The following is a 20,724-nucleotide window of genomic DNA, read 5'->3' as shown; positions in this document are numbered from 1 at the left end:
AACGGTTTTTAAGATTGTTCTTTTTTGGTCTTTAATACTGTTGACTCAGTGAAATAGTTTGTATTACGCGTCATTGGTTAAATTGTTTGCTCTTTGTTTTTCTTTCTCTTGTGCCAGGTTGCAAATGATGCAGAGAAGGATGTCAGAGATAAAAGCCAGCAAGTACAGAAGACACCTTAGAAGTTCATCAGTGTGTGTGTGTGTGTGTGTGTGTGTGTGTGTGTGTGTGTAGTCATTTTTAAAAGCAAAGCTGTTTTACTCTCTGCCAAAAAGACACTGTCAGATTAACTGTATCTTTTTATGTACTTGCCCCATATTTAAATTGAATATGGGTCAGCGTGGCTCTTTTTATGCACTGTTCTCATTATATTTTTGGGTCACTCGGTTTTTTACTCTGGGAACCTTGTAAATAAATCATAAATGTCCTTGATCTGCCGCAGAGTGCTTGTCAGCTGTTAATATGTGTCTAATATTCATGTTGAATTATGTTGTGAGCTACAACGGCTGCATGTGGGAACCGCACACAAACATCACTTTGGCCATATCCTGTACGTGTTGTCGCTGAGTGTCTCTCTTTAAATGAGTTGGACTTGGCAACCTGCACCGCTGTGCCAGCCTGGTCCCAGCGAGGCAAGCGGAAAAGGGCCGGGGGGGGGAAGGGGGCTGACTCTGCAGGGATGTGGCCAGGAATAGAAGTGGTCAGATGGGGCAGTATTGATCAGCAGGAGGGGTCGGAGGATCAGCTGATGAAAACCGCAGACTGGACAGAGTGAAGTATGTATCTTATAACACTGGACAAATACTGTACTGTAGATACACAGTGAACAGACTGCGATGATATCCTTGACGACTGATTGCAAACTAACAATGTTTGCTCTCATTGATATTGCTTAAAAATTGCTGCAGTGATCGCTGATGAGATCAGGGATCTCAGGGAATTCGAAAGCCCCATCTATAAAAAAAAATACACTGAAATTGCATTCTGGTCGAGAACTTTTTAAAACAGAGAAACTAGGAGGTCTGAAAGGTGTTTTGCTGCTACTAAGAGGTTTCTGTACGTGTAAACATCCGACCTGCTGCTTATCCAGGTTCGAGTTTCAGCCATCTCTTCCAAATTAACCGGGGCTTTCCCAAACCAACTGAGAGACACAATCTCTCCAGCAAGTCCTGGGTCTGCTCTAGGGCCACGTTGTAGTAGGACATGCCTAAAACACTCTGCCTCCGGAGCCTCTGGTGTCTCACAGGCTAACCAACCCTTTATATGACTCATTATTCAACTCAAAGTCCCTAATGAATACAACTGAAGCTGTGCTGGAGGAAGCAATTGGACATCTTGTGGACTGGAGTGTCTGACAGAAGTTTCCAGGACACTCTAACTAAATGCTTGGGTACAGGGGATCTAGTTGATAGCTCAGCTGCTCAACCAGCAATTAAACCCATCAGGTAGATGTGTGCTAAAGTAGATTAATATTCTGTTAAACATCTATAGAAATTTTAACCAAAGTTCAGCCTGAACTTTACAAAAATGATGGTTTGAGGCACCTGAGCATTACCTTTCACACATAAATTCCTACTTGTGCCTCTCACCTGCTCATATTTTAATGTGTGACTACAGTCTTCTATAAATTGTGTGAAGGTAAGGCTTTAGCGGTATAAATGCTACTGGATGTTTCTTCTTTTGGATTTTGTCTTCAGTAAACTGTTGTTACTGGATCATTCAGCTTCACTGGTCAGGGAGGAGCTGACACTCAGAGAGAGAATCTGACAGTTTCTTCTGCAGTTCTTTGTTTGCTTCACAGTTTTCCCATCTGCAATCACTCCATCTTCCCCTCCGTCTCCCCTCTCGGTCGCTGTGTTTCAGAGGCACTGAGCAGGCGGGCGTCTTTGCTTTTTCGTTATTTAGCGCCCGAGGACTCTGACAGAGGACAGTGATCCTGCAGTCCTGTTCTGACAGCTCTGCTATTGTTCTCTCTGCAGCATTTCTGTCTTCTCCATTTTCCCTGTTGTTTTTAAAGAAACAAGTTGTTTGACTGAACATAAACTATGACCTTTTTGGCTTGTTTTTATTTTCATCTTTATATAGTTCTCATATTGGCCTCTTCTCCAGAGTTACATATCTTGCTGCATATGAGTTTCTGACTCCTTAGTTTTTAAGTTCAGTCTTAACCATTATTTGATATCCCGTATGTCACCAACATGATGTCACACACTGCTTTTTAACTACAGATTTTGCTTGCCTTCATGCAGGAAGCCTTAAAGACATAAAGAACTCAGGTGACCTTTAATTTCCTGCTTTTAAATTAAGATTAAACTAAAGTTATTGAACTTGGCCCTAAAAATCTTAGAAATGTGGTATCTAGCTAGATGCTTACTCTGAATGGCATTACTCTGGATTCGAGTAACGGTGGGAGGAAACTGTACTTTTGGTTCCTTGGGTATTTTAAAGTAGAATGTTACGCCACAATTGGCCTAGTCTGCTGGGAGCTTCCTGTTGAAAGGGAGTTTTTCCTTTCCACTGTTGCCAAGGGGGTGTCTGATCGTTGGGGTGTTCTCTGGTTTTCTTATTGTAGGACATTTACCTTACAACATAAAGCACCTTGATGCAACTGTTGTTTTCATTTAGTGCTACATAAATAAAATTGCATGGCATTTTTTTGATTTTTTTAAAGCAACATTTTATCAAATGTCAAAGAAAAAATAGACTTTATTCATATGGTTCTATGGTTACAATGTACATATATACAGTGGCTTGCAAAAGTATTCGCCCCCTTGAACTTTTCCACATTTTGTCACATTACAGCCACAAACGTGAATCAATTTAATTGGAATTCCACGTGAAAGACCAACACAAAGTGGTGAACACGTGAGAAGTGGAACGAAAATCATACATGATTCCAAACATTTTTTACAAATAAATAACTGCAAAGTGGGGTGTGTGTAATTATTCAGCCTCCTGAGTCAATACTTTGTAGAACCACCTTTTGCTGCAATTACAGCTGCCAGTCTTTTAGGGTCTGTCTCTACCAGCTTTGCACATCTACAGACTGAAATCCTTGCTCATTCTTCTTTGCAAAACAGCTCCAGCTCAGTCAGATTAGATGGACAGCGTTTGTGAACAGCAGTTTTCAGATCTTGCCACAGATTCTCGATTGGATTTAGACACCAGACAGGTCAGGGACAAAGTTATTGAGAAATTTAAAGCAGGCTTAGGCTACAAAAAGATTTCCCAAGCCTTGAACATCCCACGGAGCACTGTTCAAGAGATCATTCAGAAATGGAAGGAGTATGGCACAACTGTAAACCTACCAAGACAAGGCCGTCCACCTAAACTCACAGGCCGAACAAGGAGAGCGCTGATCAGAAATGCAGCAAGAGGCCCATGGTGACTCTGGACGAGCTGCAGAGATCTACAGCTCAGGTGGGGGAATCTGTCCATAGGACAACTATTAGTCGTGCACTGCATAAAGTTGGCCTTTATGGAAGAGCGGCAAGAAGAAAGCCATTGTTACCAGAAAACCATAAGAAGTCCCGTTTGCAGTTTGCCACAAGCCATGTGGGGACACAGCAAACATGTGGAAGAAGCTGCTCTGGTCAGATGAGACCAAAATGCAAAACGCTATGTGTGGCGGAAAACTAACACTGCAAATCACTCTGAACACACCATCCCCACTGTCAAATATGGTGGTGGCAGCATCATCCTCTGGGGGGGCTTCTCTTCAGCAGGGACAGGGAAGCTGGTCAGAGTTGATGGGAAGATGGATGGAGCCAAATACAGGGCAATCTTGGAAGAAAACCTCTTGGAGCAAAAGACTTGAGACTGGGGCGGAGGTTCACCTTCCAGCAGGACCTCGACCCTAAACATAAAGCCAGGGCAACAATGGAATGGTTTAAAACAAAACATATCCATGTGTTAGAATGGCCCAGTCAAAGTCCAGATCTAAATCCAATCGAGAATCTGTGGCAAGATCTGAAAACTGCTGTTCACAAACACTGTCCATCTAATCTGACTGAGCTGGAGCTGTTTTGCAAAGAAGAATGGGCAAAGATTTCAGTCTGTAGATGTGCAAAGCTGGTAGAGACAGACCCTAAAAGACTGGCAGCTGTAGTTGCAGCAAAAGGTGGTTCTACAAAGTATTGACTCAGGGGGCTGAATAATTACGCACACCCCACTTTGCAGTTATTTATTTGTAAAAAATGTTTGGAATCATGTCTGATTTTTGTTCCACTTCTCACGTGTTCACCACTTTGTGTTGGTCTTTCACGTGGAATTCCAATAAATCTGATTCATGTTTGTGGCTGTAATGTGACAAAATGTGGAAAAGTTCAAGGGGGGTGAATACTTTTGCATTCTTTTGATACTTTTGAAAATGTTCTGAAAAGCAGCTCAAACACAGCAAAGAGGAGCAGAGGAGCAGACAATGAACACTAAAATGTGTTGGCACACTTCTCAGTCAAACTAAATCACCCCTTCCTGAAGCCTTATGTGTCCAAATTATATGCCTAGCATTAGCAAGTAAATCTGTTTCTCTGATATATTCTGTTAACCAATAATTTTTCTTTGACTGACCATCTTGGCCATCGTGAGTGAAGATTTAAGAGGTCACCTGCATTTTTGCTATAACACACCTACATTATTAAACATACTTTGATGTTTAGATATTTACAATATAGATATTTAGAAATACATAGTCATCAGGACAGACACACTACAACCAGGATTTTACAAAACATGATGCATTACTGTGTGTTTAACATGGGAATCTACGGGATTTGACCCTCTTTTTTGCACCCAGCCTCAAGTGGCCATTAGAGGAACTGGAGGTTTTAGCACATCCACACTGGTTTCATTTTTCAACCACTGAGGTCAGGAGAAAATACAGACAATAAAGCAATGGGCAGTAATCCTCAGTGGAGAGAGGAGTTCCTCTCTTTTTCAAGCCTACACAGCAAAAGGAGAAACTGTCTTTAAAAGCCTGGAACAAGAATAAAAGGAAGTGCTAAAGAGTCAAACTGTTGAAGGCACGACCAGGATAAATGAGTGCAGGCTTTGCTGCAGCATTTCAGCAGAACTGCAGCAAAGCCAAACAAAAATGAGATGAAGGTGAAGGCTGTGGTTTTCTGAAAGAGAAAAGTTCAGCTCTCCTTTGTGTGGAGTCATCAGAGATAGAAAGTGAGTGTCTGCGGTGAAGTCTGCAGCAGGCTGACAAGTTTCTTTACAGCTGTGAAGAAAATAAAACCCACCAGAATGTGAAATACAGAAGGTATGTTGTATTTAATGACATTTTCTTTTTCACAGATATTTATTTCAATGACTAAATTTTTTTTTTAGCATTTCCTAGAACAATCTCTTATAAAACACTGTACATGCAGCTAGTTATAACAACAAATCAACAGACAGAGGTAACATCCTTCAAAAAGTCTTATATAACAGTGCCGCAGATGCAGAATGGCCTTTTGTTGTCAAGATGGAGGCCATGTCTGACTGTTTGTGTCTTTATTTAAACTTTAAAACTGCCAGAAGGACTGAAACTTGTCTTTGTTTCTACCTTTTGTTTTTATAATGAGTTTTTAATAAATGCCTCTGTCATTTGTTTCATTTTTCATAGAAATAGCCTTGTTTGTGAAATCATTAGAAAAATTTCTAAATAATTCTCTCTCAATGAAACAAATTATGGATTCACACACTGGCAATTTTGGAAATATTGTGATAACTACGGAGCCCTGCAGGGGACATGGGAGGAAAAAAAAATTAAGACGGACTTTTGCGAGATCTTGCAAAACTAACTCGGGACGTTTTAGCCGCATTCTTCGGACGCTGGCTCGAAGCCGACCGGGAGGTCGAGGCACGATGTGCTGGGAAAGCGGTGTTCCTCCCGGCTGTAGTAGGTCTCGACAGAACATTTTGGAAAGACTTCAGTAGATTCATTGCTGGACATCTCTATAAAGACTTTACTGTGAAATGGGAAAATGTTGTATTTTGTTTCTTTCGAAAGCAAAAAAAAGATGTTTACTTTATAATAAACTTGTTAGTTATCTTAGCTAGATTTTATTTTCATAAATGCAAATACAGTAACAAAAAACCTAATTTTAAACATTACTATAATGATGTTTTATGTTACATAAAATTGATTAGTGGATCACTTAACAAAAAGGCTATGAAAACTATTACTATTTGTAGTAATTACAAATTATTTGAATGTTTGTAATTCTTTGTATTACACCCCCTGGCATATGTTAATTTTTTTCTGATTGTATACATGTTCTGTATACTGTTTCTTAATAAAGTTTTATATTAAAAAAAAAAAAAGTCTCGACCTCCCGTTAGCTTTGAGCTAACGGGAAGAATGCGGCTAAAATTTTTGCGAGATCTCGCAAAACTTTTGCGAGATCCCGAGTTAGTTTTGCGAGATCTCGCAAAAGTTTTGCGAGATCCCGAGTTAGTTTTGCGAGATCTCGCAAAAGTCCGTCTTAATCTTTTTTTTCTCCCATGTCCCCTGCGGGGCTCCGTAGATAACAAAGTATTGGGATAGCACAGGAAAAATTGTGCACATGGACATAATTTGAAAGGCACCGAATGAAGACGGAGATGTAAACATATTTTGGAAATTTCTGGTGAAATTACAGGCTGCGTGTTTATCTTATTTAAATTAGGTGACTGGTTTATAAAGGATTTTGCTAAAATTCAGTCTAATATATGTAATCTGGTTATTCCTGTTGATCAGGCTGCTCTTCACAAATGAATCACTTGTAGGTCAATCAGTGCTCGTCTGTTAAAGGCTGCCAGGCACCAACAAAACATTTGGTTGGTGTGCACCTCTTTGCCTCAAGCCTCCTGCTTTAATCTAGCCACTATTGGCCAATTTGAACACCAGCACAAGTGTATCAACAGACATTTTATACATCTGCTCATCAGCGACTGAAATCCGAGTCTCACACAGTCTGTGTAGTACAAGGCTTAACACCCAGACCTTTTATCATGTGTAGATGAATAACACTCCTTTGTTTTTCTTTGTTTCACTGAGAGGTATTCCTTGATATGCTGGTGTCTGTGTAAGCATCACACTCTCACTGATACTTTGTGCAGAATCACAGAAATGGGAAACAACAATTTTTGTGATCCAAAACAATATTTAATTCCTTCAGATGAACGACTTCCAGCAGAAAGAAGAGATGAATTGCTTCCAGTCGCTTTTATCCCGAAGGTTTCACCCAGCTGATTTCTCACTACTCGGTTTAACCATCAAACAGTGTTTCATGTGGTCCCCGGCTCTTCATGAGCTGGAAGTCTACAGCCATTAAATATTAACTGTCTGTGTCTCCCTCCTGGAGCAGCTACTGTATACCTGCACCTTGTGGTGCTTTTCAGCTGGATGGAGATAAAAGAGGCCAAGACAGAAATCATATACAGAGCTGCACAAAAGACGGACATAAAGAACACACCTCCTGCGCCTTCCTGGTTGAGGGAAACACCGTGTGTTCAAGCAGATGAGAATCTGTCTGCATTAGAGTGAAGTGCAGGAAACTAAAGAGCTCTATTTACATTTGTCCAGCTCTGTATCCTCTCTGTGCCGGCCTCTCACCTCTGCAGAACCTCTGTTAACCTCTTTAAGTGTAATGTGAGGGTTCAATCTGTGAGTCAAAGAAAAATATCCTCAAAGTTTTCAAGGACAATCCAGAATCAGAAATCAATGTGCTGAAATTATATCTAATTTCCAGAAGAGGAGAGAGATCCTTTCTTAACTGTCATGGCCCTGGATATCCCAGTGGATTCTCCTGTTTTCTCCCCCTCGTTTGAGTGAGCCCACGATCAACACTACACACTCTCAACTCATCCTGAGTCTATTCACCTGTTGCTCATCACCCACCTGCAACAGATGAACAATCACAGCCCTTTTTAAGGCACAAATGGACAGCCATTCATCGCTGGAACGTTGACCTGCATCGTCAGTGAAACCCTGGCTCCTCTCTAGTTGACTTCTCGTGCTTTTCCCTGCAGCTTCCCTCAGTGACTGTTCGTTTCCCTTGCGTGCAGGTGGTTGTCCCGTTCGTTGTGTTCCTTGAGTGTGGTGAGAGAGAGAGTTTCCCCCTCCAACCGTGAGCATGTACGTGGATATTGAGGATTGGATGTTTGGACTCGCTATAACCTGGATCTTCCCCCAGATTAACCCTGTTCATCTGTGTGCCCCGTGGTTTCCTCCTGTCTGTAAATAAACATTCGAAACTTCTCCAGCGAGCACCGGCTCTGAGTCTGCTTACCTCCAACCGATGTGACATTAACAGATATAAATCCCAACGCTAGCTTGGATATCAAAATACTAAAATGCATCACTTCATCATGAGTCTTTTGAGTATTTTCTAATCCAACGCCGCAGTCAACACATTAACATTTTTCCAGCTACCTCCAATTACACGAATGTTTATATCTACTACAGGATATAAACATATGTAAGGGAAGCAGTATCCTTGTAATGAATCTGAACCAAGTGGCAACCACTGAGGTTTCTCTAATGGTCACTGTGGTATCATCCACTGGTTTGTGAAGTCCTGTCTGACTTCCAGGGCTAAAAAAATGTCAGAAAATTACAAAAAGTGTCCTCAGCTTAAGCCTACTGGCAGCAGAGCAGCTGATTTTGCAAAGGAAAATAAAATTGCAATGTTAGAAAAATGTCAAGAGGTTAAACACACAATACAGGCTGAGCAGTAACAGGAAAACAGGGTACAGTAGTTCAGTTTTAAAAGCACTGCATGAGTGTTTGTGCACAGGAAAAGAACTCCTTTATTAATAAAGTTTAGCCTGTATGAAACCAGAAAGGTCAACAACAGAGTATAACACTCATTTAGAGTCGGGGGAATCTGATTTAGATCTGCAAAGACAGTTGTAGTTTTTATGCCGTCAGTTGCACTTACTGGTGGTGTTTAACACTCTGAGAGCAAGTAAATAATAAATATAAAAATATAGTTCAAACAGACACTTGGTCTACATGAAAATTTGAGATAAGACCCAGAAGTATAAAGACTTAACACACCATTAGACCTTAAATCAGGGGTGGGCAATCTCAGTCCATGAGGGCCGGTGTCCCTGCAGGTTTTAGATGTGTCCTCGAACCAACACAGCTGATTTAAATGGCTAAATTAGCTCCTCAACGGTCGTGTCCAAATTCATGGGCTGCATCCTCCTGAGGCCGCATTTGTAGACCGATTACGTCACAGCGACGCGCCGAAGGCTGTCCAAATTCGTAGACTCCTCCGAATGCAGCCGACAAATGAGTCCTCCTTCTCCCCGAATTTGAAGGATGGGTCGGGTGTGTCCTTCTTGGCCCACCATATCCCAGAATTCATAGCGCGGCCCAGCCAAGCTCCAGTTTTTGGCAATGGCGGCCGCTACTAAGTTTTAAAATTACTCTTATTAATCTTTCTGGGCCACAAAATAAACTTTAAACATATTTTCAGGCGAGAATGTGGGTTAGCTCGTTGATAATTAAAAATGAACACAATAACGGAGAAAGATTTCGGGGTCCATTTTCGATTTTCGTGCCGTGGCGCTGACAACTGGAAATACTCTGAATTAAGGGCGGGAGTAGATCGAGAAGGCTAGACCGTCCAATTCCATAGCCGTTTACTTCCGGCCTACCCGACCTCCTGAGGACCCGGCCCACGTAGACCGCGAAGGCCGGGTCCTCAGGAGGATGCAGCCCATGAATTTGGACACGACCAACATGTCCTGAAGTTCTTCAGAGGCCTGGTAATGAACTAATCATGTGATTCAGGTGTGTTGAGCCAGGGTGAGATCTAAAACCTGCAGGACACCGGCCCTCGAGGCCTGGAGTTCGACACCCCTGCCTTAAATCCTCTTATAGTCCATCCACTCGAGGTCCGAGGGATCTTCAAGGAATGGTGGTGATATTTTTAAGAAAACTGATGCGTACGCTGTGATGTACCCCAGTAAACATCCGGGAAACTAAGGTTAACCCAGAACTTACACGGTTAAGCCCAAATCTGGTTTTTCTAAAAAGTTTTATTACAGTTTAATACAGAAGTTAAATGTATTGCTGTATCAAATATTTTAAATGAGGATGTGAGAAGGTTTCAGCTTTAGTGAGTAATTTTGTCTGTTTGTCTGTAAACTGTAACCAGCTTGAAGGTTTCTGTGTCAGTGTACTCAACCTTTTCATCTAAAAATGGTCACTATCGGCTCCAAAAAACCCAAAAACAAACCAACAAAAACAAGATGCTGATAGCCCGAATACCTTTTAAGATGATCATGTTGCAAAACCTGCACAACTTAACACTATTAATGAATGTAAAAGCACATTTCTGACATATTGTATTTTCTACTCTCTGTTTTTTTACTTTGTTTTCAGCCCCATCAACTCAGAAGAGAACCATCCGTCTCCTTCTGCTTTACTCCCTCTATCTTTGATGCTTATTGTGTTGTGTTTACACTGTGTGTTGTTCATAGCTGCCAGGTTTGGCTGTAGAGGTTTCAGTTGTGAAAGTGGATGCGAAAAGTAGATTGGTGAACTGTAGAGCTCTTCTCTGCTTTGTCTACCAGCAGAAAAAGAACACGCTTAACTAGCCATGTCTCAGCACCGCTCAGTCTCTTCATTAAGTGAGCATGGTCAATACTAGGATTCTGGATATTGACTCACCTAAATTTTAAAGCAGTACTCATTAGCGCTGTTGATGACAAATTGGATTTTCCTGCTATTACACAGCAAAATGTTTATAAGCTGTATAACAGATGCTTTTTGGGCAGAAGCAGAGAGCAGGGCAGGATTTTACTGACATATTACAGTTTGATTCAAATGATTTTTGTCCAGGTTTAATATTTAAAAACCTCCCTTCAGTTATATCATTCCTCTCTTACTTGATGCATTACTTTTTAATACGATAACTCTTTCTCGGTGATGAGTGTAATAAGTTTCAGCCAAAGCTCGACTCATTTCTCCAAATTGTAACACTCAGCTATCAAAAACCTTTTCGCTGCCAAGGCCAGTAGAAGACAAACTTTGTTGTGTAACAGCTGTATTGGAAACGGAGAGAAAACAAGTCCTGTTTGCATGAGTGACAAAGTCTGCATAATGAGACTGTAGGGGTGAGTTATGGTGACCTAAATTACAAGAGTGTCAACCAGTGGACCACATTTCACATTGTGTATTTAGGAGGTTTGTACGGTGGCCCTGAGAGGCCAAACGGACTGCAACTTCAGAAAACACCTGCAAAAAGAAAAACACCTGCAAAAAGAAAAATGCTGCAAAAAGAAAAATGCAAGTGTTTTTCTTTCATTTCTGTCAAACAAAGCTGTATGAAACGTTTCCAGCTGTTAGTATCATGGTTGCTAGGCAACCTGGGCAGCGCGACGGAGGCTAGACCGTCCCATTTCACAAGCCTACAAGCCTGCACTTCCGGCCTTAGCGGTCTTTGAGTACGCGGCCCTTGAGGACCGTTAAGGCTGCGTACTTTAAGGCTGCAGACCCTGAATTGGGTTCGTGCAACTGGTCCGTCCGGTTATTGTCTCCCCAGAAACATTTCCGTTGTGTTGTGTGCTTTTGCGGCGTTTTTCTTTTTGCAGCATTTTTCTTTTTGCAGCATTTTTCTTTTTGCAGCATTTTTCTTTTTGCAGCGTTTTTCTTTTTGCAGCGTTTTTCTTTTTGCAGCATTTTTCTTTTTGCAGCATTTTTCTTTTGAAGTTGCAGTCCGTTTGGCCTCTCAGGGCCACCGTAGTTTTGTGTTTTCCATTTAGTTTTGTTTGTTTTCACTTACTTTTCAGTTTATGTACTTAACGTACTGCTGCGTTAGGAGTACAGACAAAAAATCCCATGGTTAGGAAAAAGATGAATGGTTTAGGTTAAAATAAATAATGTTTTTATACATGGAGGCTTATTTGCTTGTTTTTCTGTGTGAAGGTCAGTCTGAGACAGTTAAGTGGAATCGCAAGAGATTTCCAGACATTCCTTTGGGATTTGGGTACAACACAAGACCAGAAGAAGGATTTTTAATGAGTCTTTGAGCTACCTGTATGTAGCTAACAGGAGAAACAGACACAGGATTCAAGCTGTCTTTGGGTCAGCAGTGAAGTCATTGATGAGGGAGACTTGGAAAAGCTGGCTGGCCTTATGTTCAGCTGCCTCTAGTCATATGAAGATGCACAGCATCAAAAACATTTCAGTTAAATTGCTACATAAGCAGAAACTTGTGTTCATTTTTATGATTCTATCCTGTTTGATTTTAATCTAAATTCAATCCATGTGTTACTAATAAATGTTTCTAAATGTGTGATGCTGCTTGGGAGCATTCATTCATTACAGTATGTTTCTGTGAAGAAGATGCTGACAGTTGTTTGGGGTAAATTTGCAGCACAGCATTAATATTAGACTCTGGGCCTTTGACTGAAGACATGTTTTTGGGGTTGTTTCTCAGGACCTCTTCCTGTGATGGCCTTAGACCATCAGATTCCCTCAAACAGTTTTCATCCAAAAGCAGATGTTCTTTGCAAATATGTATGTTTGCTTATGTCACTCAAGACTGGGGATAAAACTGAGTTATGGAGACTCCATGATTGATTTTCATCATTATAAGTAGATTTAACATGACTTTATTAAATAATGTGCTTCGTGCTACCATAGGATGAACTAAAATCATAAAGAAGCCAGCATCAAATTACTGTAAGGCCATGTGGTTTTCATATTATAGGGCATAGGTGTCAAACTCTGGCCCGCGGGCCAAATTTAATTACATTTGGCCCGCGAAGCCATACCAAATTACTGTTAGAGCTGACCTACTGGTATTATACAGCTAATATATATATTGTTTAGTATTAAGCTTTGCTTGTTCCATATTCAGTTTTTCAGCAAAACTTGTTTGAGTCCATAAGAAAAGATTCATTCTTATATTTGGAGGAAGATTTTTTTTCAATAAATATTAACGTTAGCCCGCGACTTTGTTCCAGTTTTGAATTTTGGCCCACTGTGTATTTGAGTTTGACACACCTGTTATAGAGCATAGTGCTTTTGGTTGTGCATAAAGTATTACCAGAAGTGGGTTTACTTAAATTATGTGATGCACTTGGGTCCCGAAATAGTTGATTGCATTTTGGCGTCCAAACTCAGATCAACCAAACCTGTGTTTAATGAAATTAAAGGATATGTCTGGAACATTTCTATTTTTTTCATTTCAGCAAATCCCATAAAATGCTTCCAACATCAGCTGCTCTGCTGCCAGTGGACCTGTCTATGGTCACATGCAGATGCACCCTGCTGTTCATGTAAGCTGCTCATCACTAGACTGATAAACCCTGAGTTAACTTATGCACTTAATAAAAACCTTGCCGATGTTAGGGTAAATGAAGTCAGCCAAAGAAAAAATATGCTGGATATGGTGAACTTGCTTTGTAGTACAGGCCTTAAACTGGTGACACTGACCAGCTAGTGTTCCACAGTGGCTATGGTTGTTTTGTTTTGCCCACCACGATGCTGATGTTTAAAGTAACATGTGACAGTTTTTGGATGAAATGGGTTTATTAATCAGTTAACGGTAGCTAGTATGCTTAGCAAACTACATCCACAAACTATATTAGTGCAACGAACAAACAAATACTGTATACCTGCTAAATAAGGTGAAATTACAGACTAATAAAGTGCTAGAATTTCACTCACCAAAACAGGTGCACAGACTTCTGGGATAGTCTGTATACAAATAGTAAGGTATATTATTAAACTGCATAGTATTTAACAGTATGGATTTTCAATACCAGAACAAACATTCACCCCATTCTCACTCCTGACCAGTAACAGAGTAATATTTGGTCAGGACCTGTTGCACATTGAAAAAGCATTAGCCAAACCCTGCGTTAAATCTGGCATTTTTCACCATGCAGGGAGGTCTGACAGACTTTAACACACGCCTTCATCTTCTAAACTGGAAAGCGGGAGGTTTTCTTTTTCCTCATCAGAATATTACCCTAAAGGAGACAGGCTTAACATTAAAATATGACAAGGTGAGGTTCCAGGTAATGTGTTAGGCTGGGATGAGTTGAGAGTGACAAAGTGTTTGTTATACTGCAGGAGATTTTTTATTCCACCTTAGTGTCGACTCAGAGAAGTGGTTCTCAAACTGTGGGCACAAAGCCACTGCAGGTCGAGCGAAGAGTATGAAGTGAAACTAACGTGCTACTTTTTTCTAACTGAGCACTCATAATCTGTTCACACTACATTCAAACTATCCTGCACACACTTGCACAGATGCATTTTGGGGTTCAGTATCTTTCCCAAGCACGCTCTGATGTGCAGACTAACAGGATCTGAGGACTGACCTACCAAAAAATAAATAATTACACCCAAAGAGTTTGAGAACCAGCTGTTCCAAGACATCACCTTTACCCTACGGTGACACATTTCTATTCCGGTTGGTTCTTACAGTAGTAGGCGGTGTAGTAAATATGGACGATTAGGATCATACAGCACTGCCCATCATCATCATCATCATTAAAACTTCAAATGAGGAAATATCTTTTTGAGAAACGGTTTTCAGAGTGGAGAGGATTGTGGAAAATCAATGCTAAAGAACAATTAATCATCATACTATCATTTAATACCCTCAGTGAGCACTTAGCAGCCCACTTTGGGCCGACATAAATGTCCTTATTTGAGGGTGTGCACAAGGCTGTGTGCAGGTGTCCTCTGGAATTAGTTGTGACTACATGGACACGTCTCCCACCACACTACAAAGGCACCAGTGGGGCATGGTTTCTCTAAGTGGGCTAGAAAGCTATACTTTCTTAACATTTCTCTAAAAGACTCCAATGCACAATGCAAGGATGGGTTTACAGTTTAATGAACAGTGACAACTCAAAAATATAATGCAAGGTAAACGTGGAATTGGGAAGGAGTGTAGGGAATCCACTGGTCCAACACAGTTTCCTTATTGTGAAGTTAGTTATGAGTTCACAAGACAGAATACAGGGAACCAAGGGAGAGTTTGCTGATATCTGCGAGTCCTTATATCGAGGTGATTTTAGTTGTTCTAACACCGATCTATTGAAAAGCAGCTAAACAGACTACTCATAATAATTGCAGGCTTCATAGACGCAACATTTAGTTACACTTCTAGGGAGGTGCAGATCAGGTGACGGTGTAGGCTACATCATAGGCTTAGATTTAACAGAGAAATATAAAACCTCCGGCATGCTCTATCACACCTGAGAGCAAGAGAAAGACAGAGAAAGACAGCACGCCATCACTCTACCATAAAATGCCCCCTGGCTCATATGTCTGTGACCTTAGTAAACACTTCTCTGATGGGTTTATAATTTCAGCTACAACTTTCATGTCTTACTGGATGATTAATTATGGCCCCATAAGGCAGGCAGGACATGATTTACCTCGTCCCCAGACTACTGCTCTGTAATATCTCTCTGTTTTTTATTAGCAGGATATATTTCCTGTTATCCTGGTCGTCTTGTGGGATTCTAGACAATAAGCAGGAAATCAAACGTGATGTTCACATTCAGTTTAAGAGTGCTGCTGCTTTATTTACTCTGAGGACAGTGGAAGATATCACCATTTCTCTGAAATGTTTGGAAGATGCAAGAATAGCATTGAGTACATAACTGATGGACACAGCCCTTTTCAAAAACAATGCTGTTGCTGCAGCAGCATAAAGGGAATTCAGAGAACTCTGTACATAATCACAGCACTGAACGGTCTCATGGCACCTCTCTTAGCTTAAATCAACTTATCAACCATGTCACAGCTACATTAACGTGTCCACGCACTGCATGAACACGCTTATTAGAAACACATCAGAAGAGATTGTTCCATGCTGCGTTCTCTCGTCTTTCTGAGGGGAGCTCCTTTCTTCCGGGTTGCATTTGAAGCGTCTTCTCTCTCTCAATGCTGTGTCACTGCGAACTTCGCGGCCACATGCCTTCTGTTTGGCTTTCACTCCACTGCTGAATCATCGCTTTGATTCGGTTCTTTCTGACTGTTTCCCTCCATCATCTGCCAGCTCGCAATCCCCAGCCGATGATCCAAGAAAAAGTTGCTGCATCTCTGCACTCGCTTATGTAATTCCAATTTATTTATATGTTATATTATGTAATATTTTTTTTTTTTTTTTTTGCTGCAGCAGCAACACTCAGAACAATATTCGTGCCAGTGAAGCTTTATGCAAAGATGAATCACACTGAATCGAACAGTCGAACGACGGCGTGTTGGTTATTACCATGAGGCATTCATTAACCCTTTAAGACCTACCATAGAACCAAATGCACCAGAGCTTATATTATATTTTTACATGCTGTGGAGCCATTTTTTTGGGAGCATTTCAAGTTGATATACATCAATACAACCATTATAGCCCAAATTTTAATAATATGTCTGCATTAAGTGCATAGTAATTACATAAATTGCAAAAAAGTGCAATAAACTACAAAAAAATAGAAAATCGTTTTTGTTTTTTTAACGTATATTTCTAGTTAGAGAAATTTAAGAGGCTTATCCCTCAAAACTGTAAATACATAAAAGTTGCACAAAATAGTTTCCCACCACAGGAAAGTTATTTTAAGTGTCTTCATAGATTTATTTTTGAAATACACCAATTTTTATATACTGCAGGAAAAACAAAAATAAATATTATAATGCAAATTTGCAAAAAAGCAGCATATGCATCAAAATAAACTATTTCCAGCAGTGCAATATGAGTCCTAAACATCCCAGAAACGACACAGAAAGTCATAAAGTCAAACATAACTTTTAAAAACACCAGTATAGGCTCATAAGGCCCTGATGGTAAAAAAAAAAACAAAAAAAAACAAAAAAAAAAACAAAACCCTACATTTCCGCGAAAATGACGTCACTTCCGGTTTCGGGCAGGTCATGGCGGACATGAGAACGTTCGCGCTGATGGACAAGGAAGTGTTACAAACAGCTGATCGGATCGGCAAAGCGTGTTTCTGGAATATTATGTTTTTGTTCCTGCAAGTGCTTTTTATGCAGTTTTTGCAAAACTATATGTGGAAGGAAACTGTGACCGAGGACAAGCTGATGGTATAAGATGTAAGTACAACTCCTCTGGTTTCATATGCAAAAAGAACTTATTGCGCTAGCTTACGTGGTTGCAGAGTTACCGGGACTTAAAAATAGTTATGCAAAGCAGAGCGTTCAGCTCCGACCGGCTTTAAAGGGTTAAGCAGTACACTCTAACTGTCTTTGTCAACTTGGTTTCACTTGCTAACATACACTGAGCAAATTACCAAACTTCATTCAGTTGTAGAAATGTTACTTTCATGTTCCATAATTCTTGGATCTTCCTATTTACACAGAACAGATGTCTCATTTAGATTTACACCTGGAGCCATACAATTCCCTCTAGAAGCTCACTTCTACATGAATAAGTAGAAAAATAACCCTTGTGGTGTTATCAAGATTTCTTAGCTTTTGCTTCAGGGAAGAAAACAGGAGGTCTGCTTTAAAATTCAGGGAAACTGATTTCAAAAGTTATACTCCAAAGTGTGCAAGGAGGTCATGGCTAAAAGAAGCCATTATGCACTTAAAAGTTTTCCTCTCTGTTTCATCGGAGACAAAATTATTTCAGTGACAGCGCTGACTGAAAATGTAACTGCTTCTACAAACTACGGATACAAGCCAACAAAATGGGAAACGGCATGAAAATATGCAACTGTGCTGTGCAGTGTACTGCTTGAGTGTTTATTTATTATTTTGTACCGTTGTTGTAGTCACATTGTGGCTTTGGGGTTTGCAGTGTGAGATTAGTTTTCTCAGTTCACAACTTTTCTCTTTCCCAGGACATCTAATACTTTATCATAGCTGCCGGCATCTCGCAAGTTCATGTAAGCTGTACTCTGGCATCGGTGCAAAGAAACACAAGTCCAGTTCATCACACATGTACGCTTGTGAATACACATATTTTGACCAAAATCACAGTCTGCTCCTAAATCTAATGAAGGAGCTTCTATTACCTTAAACTAATTAAGACATGTTTGGTGCCTAAACCTAACCATAAATAAAAGAGAAAGTAAAACTAAACTAAACTGATCACCAGCTCAACTACACTCAAAACAAAGGTCCCAAACTGCACACGAACCCATCTCCTGGCTGACACTTTATGACCATTATCGCCCAACAATCCCAGCAAAGTATTGCCAAAGCCAGGGGGGATGCCAGAGGACACCATTCGCCTAAATCTGCAATGCCAACAGGACCTCACGGAGCAGCAGTATTTTATTATTTTTTTGCCCTTAGAGGAGAATATATTGGGCCTAAAATGAATCAACAGTTTGATAAAATAATAAAATAAATAAAGAATGTAAAAGACATCCCAGAGTATGAATCCTAAAGGTCTCCGTGAGCCTCAAACTTGTCATTTGTCCTTTTCCAGTATTTATAGCAGCATAACTGTAAATCTTGTAACATTTCTATAAACTTCTGCCATCCTTCAAGATTAGTGTTGAGGGACCTGACAACAAAGTAGGATGCCGTACACCACACTGGTGCACCAAGCTGTGCTTTAATCAGCTGCTCGGCCGGCCTGTTTCACCTTTGCAGTATAAAACTCGTTTTTACTGCTTGGCTGTGATGTGATATGACCCTAATATTCTTGTCACCGGGTTCCCATAAAGTCTTAGAGTTGATACTTTACACCCCAAACATGGCAAAATTGGACACCCAGAGTCAACTGTCCTGTTTTACTGCGTGATGAAGTCTGAGGTTAGAGATTAGTGGTATGAGCCAAATGTTTGCCAGCAAGAAGTTTGTGGTTTATGTTCTGTTTTAAGCTTGTTTCTCTTTGAATGTTTGATTGATTGATTGATTGATTGATTGATTGAATGAATCTTTATTTTGAACATGTTGAAAAAGTACAACAACATAGAATTAAAAGAGACAAATGAACAAAGCAAAACAAAAGGAAAACGAGCAAACACAACTACAAATAACTTTCATGTTCAAAAAGGAGCAGGAAGAAGCATAAGCTTATTTAATCCCACCCCTTTTCCACTATCTAGTAATCAATAAACTACAGAAATACCTCCTTGCAATTACATTATATGTCATGTGTATTTTTTTTTATTATTATTCATTTATATATATATATATATATATATATATATATATATATAAACATACATATGTTCACTTTCACTCAATGATAAGGTCTGTGTAAAAAAAAAATATATACTCTGTTAAGTTTGGGGGAAAGTGTGTTTGGGCATGTTGGGACTTCATATGTTCAGATCCCAACATGCTTCATTTATTGCATGTTGAGATCTAAGCATATATATGACCAAAGGACACCACATGTGTATCTCTGTGCTGATCAGCTGGTTTGAGAAAACCAAAAAAAGTATTTGACACCTTTGATATAGCAACAATGTTTATCTTAACTGTTGAAAAAAACTTTATTTGTACAAAGTCTTTGCATATTATTACAAATTCCTGATGCATGTGACCAAAAACGTAACAATAAGGAAACAAAAAATCAACACAGTAATGATCCATGAAGGTGTGTGTGTGTGTGTCTGTGTGTGTACTGTATACCTGTTAATATACAATCGTCAATTCACAGTTGACCTAATTACTTTGAACATCCCTTGGCTCTGTTCCCAGCTAGAGGAAAGGCGAGTCGGCAGGTGTGTGAGGGAGAGAGTGCTAGTTTAATGTGTCACTTGCTCTCGTTCCCAGGAGGCCACATGGAGGGGCGAGGAACCGGCCTCGCTGAATGGCAGATTTGGGCCAATTAAGCTGGAACTGGAGCATGCATACACAAATTCTCACACACACATGCTGCAGCTGGAGCTGGAGCGCAGGCCTGGCTTGGCCTGACAACACCGTGTGGATACACCCTCCTGTCTGTCCATGCGCACACACAAACACATTTCCCTTCTGTTCCACATCTCACAGGCACTTAAGCAGGTACTCAGCCTGTTTTATCCACATAAACACACACAGTTATGTGCACACTTTTGTCCCTCCCTCACACACACACACACACACACTGCAGTAATCTTGTCTCTTCTTTCCTTTTGCAACACACATATTTGCTGCAGTACATTTCCAACTTGTGCCCTTTATATGTCCCCCCCCCCCCCTCTTTTCTACAGGGAAAGCTGATTGATCCAATCCTGCAGATTCCCCTCCTGTGGCAATCTGCTTGGGAATATTTAAATCAAACATTGCCTGCTCTCCCTCTCAGACCTTGACTCTGAACATGAGCTCAATGTCATACAAAGCTGCTAAAGGCTCCGGTACACGTGTAGCCGAATATTCTCCTTTTACTCAAATCCCAACAGTGAGCATGTAACACAGGCGACTTACTCTGCAAGCCAGGGAAGTGCATCTGTGTGTATCTGTGTGTGTGTAAATGCGCATTCAAGGTTACTCTCACATTTGTAGCGATGCAGACGGGGCAGTCAGGAAATGTGTTTGTGTGTTTTTGTTTTGTTTTTGTCATGAATGCCAGCCTCTCCGCCTCACCAGAAGACACAACCGCAACAGAAATGCTTAATCCCGTTTCAGGCTTGTTCAATTATTCATACTGCTATTGCGGTGCTCTGGCACAGAGAGTGAGAGAAAGAGAGGGAGGGATGGAAGAAGCAGCAATAGAGGAGAGGCAGAAAGAGCGAGCGGAGAAAGAGGAGGGAGTTTTCTATGAAACGCAGCATTATAGATGGAATATGTATGTAGCCAGTGGCAGCATCTCCGCGGTTTC

At 40.5% G+C, this 20,724-nt stretch overlaps 1 protein-coding gene and 1 long non-coding RNA gene across 2 annotated transcripts in view; one reads left to right on the top strand and one right to left on the bottom strand.

Moving 5' to 3' along the window:
- Positions 1–6,307, top strand: part of LOC146516201 (endonuclease V-like) — a 111,732-nt gene extending 105,425 nt beyond the window's left edge. Inside the window, exon 9 of the mRNA XM_085162788.1 lies at positions 118–6,307. The gene's annotated coding sequence lies outside the window, so the exon portion shown is untranslated. The remainder of the gene's footprint in view (positions 1–117) is intronic.
- Positions 1–20,724, bottom strand: part of LOC146516196 (uncharacterized) — a 390,625-nt gene that overhangs the window by 163,328 nt on the left and 206,573 nt on the right. The gene's annotated exons all lie outside the window — the stretch shown is intronic.

Source organism: Neolamprologus multifasciatus, chromosome 6, assembly GCF_963576455.1.
Source record: "Neolamprologus multifasciatus chromosome 6, fNeoMul1.2, whole genome shotgun sequence".
Taxonomy (NCBI): Eukaryota; Metazoa; Chordata; class Actinopteri; order Cichliformes; family Cichlidae; genus Neolamprologus; species Neolamprologus multifasciatus.
The sequence above is the reverse complement of the archived record's forward strand: the minus strand, read 5'-3'. Positions and strand labels throughout refer to the sequence as shown.